The sequence below is a fragment of the Rhea pennata genome, chromosome 2 (genome assembly GCF_028389875.1).
Source record: "Rhea pennata isolate bPtePen1 chromosome 2, bPtePen1.pri, whole genome shotgun sequence".
NCBI lineage: Eukaryota > Metazoa > Chordata > Aves > Rheiformes > Rheidae > Rhea > Rhea pennata.
The window spans coordinates 99363406-99370759 of NC_084664.1; positions in this window are offsets into that span (position 1 = coordinate 99363406).

Genomic DNA, 7354 nt, shown 5'->3' on the forward strand with positions numbered 1-7354 from the left:
AACTTTGATGGTCATTAGGGCATACTGAGAGCAGAATCGGTGTGAGAGTGCAGGCTATAGATGCCAGTCGAGATGGAGAGTTATCAATGATCTGAGTAGAAAAGCTATAGATGGCTGTGGAGATGGAGAGGTATCGATGCCTATTGATAAGGACTGGTGTTGATGCCTATCAATAATGATAGGCATTGCTAGGGATGGATATCAAGAGCTATTGGTGTTGATAGTTGTAGTTGCTCTACTGAGAGCAAAGTTGGTCCAAGAGCTATATATGGCTTTGGAGCTCAAGCAGTATTGATGCATTTCAGTAGGGCTAGTTATCTATAGATATTGCTCACTAGTGAAATGTCTAGTAACTGATATTCAGCAAGGCCTCTCTAAGTTGTGAAAGGTCAACTTTGATAGTTATCAGTGTGTCCAAAGAGCAGAATCAGTTAGAAATTGAGAGTTATCAATGGTCCAAAGGGAAAAGCTATCTACAGATGGCAGTAGTGATCAAGAGGTGTTGATGGCTATTGGGATCAATGCCTATCAATCAGTATCAATAGATATGGATACTGAGCAATATTGATGCTGATTGATAGGTATGGAAATGTGTAGGCATTGATACGGATGGATATCGAGAGAAATTGATGTCAACAGTTCGTGCCCATAGGGAGCAAAGTCAGTCTGAAAGTGAGAGCTATAGATGGCTGGGGAGATCAAGAGGCATTGATGCGTATCAGTATAGGGCTAGGTGTATGTTGATTTCATTCACTAGCTATACATCAGGTAATGGGTACTCAGTGAGACCTCTTGATATGGTGAACGGTCAATTTTGATAGTCATCAGTACATCCCAAGAGCAGAATCAGTGTGTGAACAAAGGCTCAAAAGCTAGTAGAGATGGAGAGTTATCAATGGTCTGAGGGGGAAAAGCTGTAGATAATTGTGGAGATCAAGAAGAAGTATTGTTCCCTGTCGATAGGGTTGGATGTTGAGAGGTATTCATGTTGATAGTTATTGATGCCTGCCAAGAGCAAAGTTGTCCAAAAGCGAAAGCCAGAGATGCGTGTGCAGATTGAGCGGTATTGACGCCTATCAATAGCGTATCTGTTCATCATATTCATCTATTCATTGTCGATAGCGTATGTATTCATGGTGTTCCCTAATGATATGTCTGGTAATTGATTCTCAGGGAGGCCTTGTGATATAGTGAACGGTCAACTGGCTATAGACTTTATTCCACATAACACTAAACCTAACCCTGACCCAAAGCCTAATCTCAGACGGGGCCTCAATCTGAGCCCTCCAGTCCTCTTCCTGGCTGAAACAAAAAAGTTGTGCTGGGAACAATGTTGGTGCAGCCCCATATTTCCTTTGACATGCTCTTTGCAGCCCAACTCCGTATGAGGCTCTGCCATTTCTCCTGCTCTGAACCCTAACCCTAACCTGGACCATGATCTCAGGCAAGGCCTCAGGTTGAGCCCTCCAGCCCCCTCTGGCTGAAACAAAAAAGATTGTCCTGGGAGATTGTGCATTTCCACAAGGCTGGATTCGTATAGACGTTTAGGCTATGGCTATAAAATTAGACAATGCCTAGAGGGACTTCTGAACTTGGTCAACCATATCAGTAAACTGTTAGAATTGTTCCTGGTCCAGTTTTCGTACATATCAACTAGCACACTCACAATACATAGGAACATTTTAGGTGCACCTATCATTTTTTGGAAGTTTAGAGAATTCATTATTGTAGACCCAGATAGTTTTTACTGCTTGACGTCAATGACCACAAATGTTCCTGAGCCCATTTAATTTCTGAGAATAGATACAACCGTAATTATTGCCATAAATTAGAGGTCAAGAGTAAATACAAATATCTTGAAAAAGTCATCTAGTGCCATTTAAACCCTTAAGAGTCCCTCTGGGGGGATCCCCAGAGGGGCCCTAGAAGGAAGAAGGGTCCAAGAAAGCTTGTTGATATTCAAGGATCACCTCCTTCAAGCTCAAGAAGGGTGTATCTCAAGGAGCAAGATGTTGAGCAAAGAGGTCTAGGAAGGCCAAGGCCTATGTGGAGTTGAATGTGGCAAGGAATGTCAAGGGGATCAATAAGAGCTTCTTTAAATACATCAATAAGGAGAGGAAGACTAGGGAGAATGTGGGCCCACTGCAGAATGGGGCAGAGGCCCTGATGACGAAGGATACGGAGAAGGCAGAGATACTGAATGCCTTATTTGTTTCAGTCTTTACTGGAAAGACCATCCCTGAGGAATCCCAGACTCTGGAGACCAGGGAGAAAGTCTGGAGAAAGGAAGACTTTTCTGTGGTGGAGGAGGATCAGATTAGAGATCATTTAGGCAAACTGGACATCCACAAATTCATGTGCCCTAATAGGATACCCCCACAAGTGCTGAGGGAGCTGGCAGATGTCTTTGCAAGGCCACTGTCAATCATCTTTGAAGGGTCATGGAAAGAGGTGCCTGAGGACTGAAAGAAAGCCAGTGTCACTCCAGTCTTCAAAAAGGGCAAGAAGCAGGACCCAGGAAACTGCATGCCAGTCAGCCTCACCTCCATCCCTAGAAAGGTGGTGGAGCACCTCATCCTGGACATCACTTCCAAACGTAAGAAGAATAAGAAGGTGATCAACAGTAGTGGGCATGGATTCACAAAGAGCACAAAAGCACAGTCATGCTTAACCAACTTAATAGCTTTCTATGATGGGACAACTAGCTGGGCAGATAAGGGGAGAGCACTGGATGTTGTCTGCCGAGCTGAAGTCAAGGTAGACACTGTCTCCCATAATATCCTCATAGGCAAGCTGATGGAGCATGGGCTAGAGGAGCAGATAGTAAGGTGGATTGAAAACTGGCTGAATGGCCGAGCTCAGAGAGTTGTGCTCAGCAGCACAGTCTGGTTGGAGGCCTGTAGCTAGCAGTGTCCCCCCAGGGCTCAGTACTGGGTCTGGTATTGTTCAACTTATTCATCAGTGACCTGGATGAAGGGACAGAGTGCCTCCTCAGCAAGTTTGCCGATGATACCAAGCTGGGAGGAGTGGCTGATAGACCAGAGGGCTGTGCTGCCATTCAGAGGGACCTCAATAGACTGGAGGAGATGGGATATATGAGAATGAATGCTGTAGATGCCAATCGAGATCAAAAGTTATCGATGGTCTGAGCAGAAAAGCTAGAGATGCCTGTGGAGATAGAGACGTATTGATGCCTTTGATAGGGATCTATATCAAGAGGTATTGATACCAATCAATATCAATCCCTATCAATAGGTATGGAAATCAAAAGGCATCATTAGAGGTCGATATTGAGACTATTGATGTTGATAGTGGTCAATGCCTACCAAGTTATAGATGACTGTGGAGATCAAGAGGTATTGATGGCTATTGATAGGGATCTGTATTGAATGGTATCGGTACTGATCAATTTTGATCCATGTCAACAAGTGTGGAAATCAATAGGCACAGATGGGGATCGACATCAAGAAGTATTGATGTTGTTAGTTGTTGATGCCATTTGAGAGGAAACCCAGTCCTGGTAAGAAAGCTATAGAAGCCTATGGAGATTGAAAGGTATCAATACTTACTGATAGTTACAGAGATTGATAGGGATGGATATCAAGAGGTATTGAGTGTCAATAGCTGTTGATGTCTACTGAGACCCAACTTGATCCGAGAGCAAAAGGTACCTGTGGAGATTTGAGAGTATTAATGTGTATCGATTGGACTAGATATCTATAGATGTTGTTTCCTGTAGATATATCTGGTAATTGATACTCAGTGCAGCCTCTCAATATTATGAACTGTCAACTTTGATAGTTATTGGTGCATCCCAAGAGCAGAATCAGTGCAAGAACAAAAGCTGCAGATGGCAGTGGAGATCAAGAGTTATCAATGGTCTGAGAAGAAAAGCTATAGATGGTCGTGGAGATCAAGAGGTATTGAGAGGGCCTGTGGCCAGGCAGGGCTGGAGCCTGCCGCTACTGGGACGGGGATTGATGGACCCTGGCCCAGCTGAAGTCAAGGCTTGGGCTGGGCAAGGTGAAGGTGCCTCTGAGGCCCTGACACTGAAGGCTCATTTTCTCCTGTGGGTTTTGGAAGTATACTAATCTTCTCCATTTCAGCAAACAATCAAGCAGTACCCTGATATTCTGGGCACATGAAATATGCTGCAGAATTCAATTATTGCTGCATTATTATGTTCCAGAAACCAATCTTTCATCATCTGAAAAAAATGTAGCTGAATAAAATTTTAGTTCTTAGATTTGTAAACAAGAACCTTCCTCTGTGAACCCAATGTAGCTGACAAAATTCTCCGCCCGGATCTGCAGAACCCTGTGAAAATATCTCCAGAGATGCATATTGCTGCCATTCTCAGCAGTGTATTTCTTCAGAAACCTAACAACGAAAATGTAATTTTCAGCAGTATTCATTAGTTAGCTCCTGATTATTCCAACAGAAAGGAGTGACATAATGATTCCACCTCCAAACCTCTTTCCTTAATGCAAAGCCATTTCCTATGTATTCTGGGTTGTTAAAAATCCAGTCTTTCTTTTCTCTGCCACTTCTACTTTTTCCTTTGTTGTGCTGTGTGGGAATAGTTTCTACCTGTTCTTACTATTAGTTGCATGAGCAGAATAAAATCAAAGTATGCTAGTACCTCCTGAAGGAGCAGGAGATATGTGCCTCCAGGGAACAAGGACAAAATCATCCTTTTTTATTTTTTAGTCATGGAATGTGCTGGCATTTTAATATTGTCAAACCTTAAGAGAATTTTGTTGGATCTTAAGAATACAGAGGAAGAGAAAAGATATCAGATTTCTCTACATCTTGTCCACTAATCTTTTTGTTATAATTTGTTGTTATAGAGAATGTTTAAAAAGCTCAGTCTTGGATTCTAAGGCTTCTTTTTAGCAGCAGTAGGTTGTAACTCAGCACCAAACTTTTAAAGAGCTGTCTTAATGTTTTCTGATTGTTTTCTATAATAATGTTCATTCCTGTACCGGTCAGCTATCTCTGAACTTTTTTCCCCATATGTACACAAATTATTCAGACAATTTTATTGAACAGCTCTCATCAGTGTAATTGCTTTCTTATGGAAATATTCACACCCTGAAGTGCTGTTTCCAAGTTTTATAGCACAAACTATTCCCATTCTCAGTGTCGTCAAAGAATTGTTTCTTGCTGTAAAATCATTCTCGTAATAATTAACATATTTAGTAATATATACAACGAGGGATTTAGGTAAGGGAAAAATACCAAGGTAATATTAATATATTTAGATTTAATAACTCAAGAATTTACATTCAATGCATTTACATTGTAATTGTATGAATTCAGGCTTCCTTGGGGTCTCCTAGGCCCCATTAACGTGTCTGTGCTTCTTGCAATCAAGAGCTATAACCCACAATGCTCTGTTGAGATAGAGAATAGCTAGAACTCCCCTATCACCAGTGGGAAGATGGGTCACTAAGAGATAGCTACAAGAGGATTTTGCAGTGCTTTGTTTTTGTCCTGTTGCTAGCAGACAGATGCCTCATGCCATAGGAGATCCTACAGAGGCTGGGGTTGTTGTTCTTCAATTGAAAGGTTGCTACTGAGGGAACCTGCTCAGGTAAGAATTTAGACAAAAGCTCCTTATTCTCTAAAGATGCTCTTTCAAACTTTGCACGGTAGTTAAACTCAGTTTCTGCTCTCTGTCAGGATTATCTACATTACAAAACTGAAGAGTTGGTTGGTTCTGGATCAACTCTCAACTGCACAAGGGCCTGTTATTACCAGAAAAGACACATGCACGCACACACACCCTAGGCCCTCGAGATGCCCTCAACACCCATCTTCTAATACCTACATACCTTTAAACAATATTCAGGGACTTATTGCTGGAAAGAACAGCAAGAAGAAAACCCCAATGTGAATATTGATTCTCAATTAATAGCATCCAAGCAACAGTGGTGTTTGTGTGTGTGTGTGTTTTCAACTGAACCTCAACAGGCAGACAAATAGACTATTCTCTAAACCCTTCTATAGTGTATGTTTAAGCTCTGTGTAAGACTTTACATGTCCTTACGTGGCTATTTCTGGCACAACCTGGTAAAAATCAATACTTGGCCACAGTCACAGCACGTATGTTTATAAGGTCTCTGAGATGCTGAACTTCTGGCTCCTCTGGCATCTTAAAGGACAGTTAGCATCTGTCAGATGTTGGCGTCTTAAAGGAGGCGCTCAGCTCTTGGAGGCATTCATCCTTTTACAAAACTCTGTGTCATAATCTCTGGGGGACTTCAAATAGTTTTAGTAGTTTACATTAGTGAATTTGCTTAGCTGAGCTATGTAGCTTAGTTTGGAAATCATCTGCAAGTAATCATGATCTCTCATTTAGTGTTTAGCTGTATCACCTTGTGCCAGGCATGCTGGAGATGGAAATAATTATATGTATCAGAAGCCAACTTTGCTATATAGAATGAAAAAAAAAAAAAGTACTACCACTAGCAGCAAAACAACCATTGTCTGTTATTTTTTCTCTTGGTGGTATTAAAATTAAATTGAACAGAATCCATGACTTCTGAATGAATATATGCTCTTTTCAAAATAGAAATTTCCTTAACTTTGTGTCAAGTTTCTTTCTGTCTAATGGGAGCTGGCTTCAGTGGTCTGGTGCAAGTGATACTACATTATGAATTCAGTGTTCTTGAACTGACCTTCAGCTATAAAAGAAAGCTGTGGGTGTATGTGGAGGAGGGAGGAGGAGCAGGGATGCCTTGGAAGGAGAGCGATGGAGAAATAAGGGAAGGATTGTAGTGCAAACAGAGGAGAACTCCAGGGATCTTTTCAGACCATAAGCTGTGATAAGTCATCTTTGTCACAGAGAGTGTGGGCTTGTTTTCTCTTGTGCTGGCAGTGTCTGGGCACAGAATTGCCCTGTTCCTAGCTAGTTACTCTACCAGGAGAAATACGAGTCCCTGTTGCTCTTGTTAGAGGGAGGAGGTTTCTGTGTCTGATCAGGAGCACTTGTATAAGAGAAATGTGCTAAACTTCTCAGAAATAGGCCTTTTGCAGCAACAAAATTGTTTCTGTTTGTCCTTTTAAAAGCCCTGCATAGCTAATATGAAGGATTTAGCTATTTTGGCTTCTATTTCAATTAGCCCCTTGTGTTACTGTTCGCTGCATGCTTCATTTCTGTTACGACTTATTAGGACTAATATGTCTTAATTGCCCTGAGTGGTCCCCTGTGGGTCTCCCAGCATTCTGCTCGTTGCCCTGGAGCCCCATTGCCACTCAGCCGTGGGCACCCAGACTCTGCCTGAGCTGTGCCTGTCTCCAGCCCTGCTCCTGAACTGCAGTAGAGTTTTCCTGCATTGACCTTGGATCT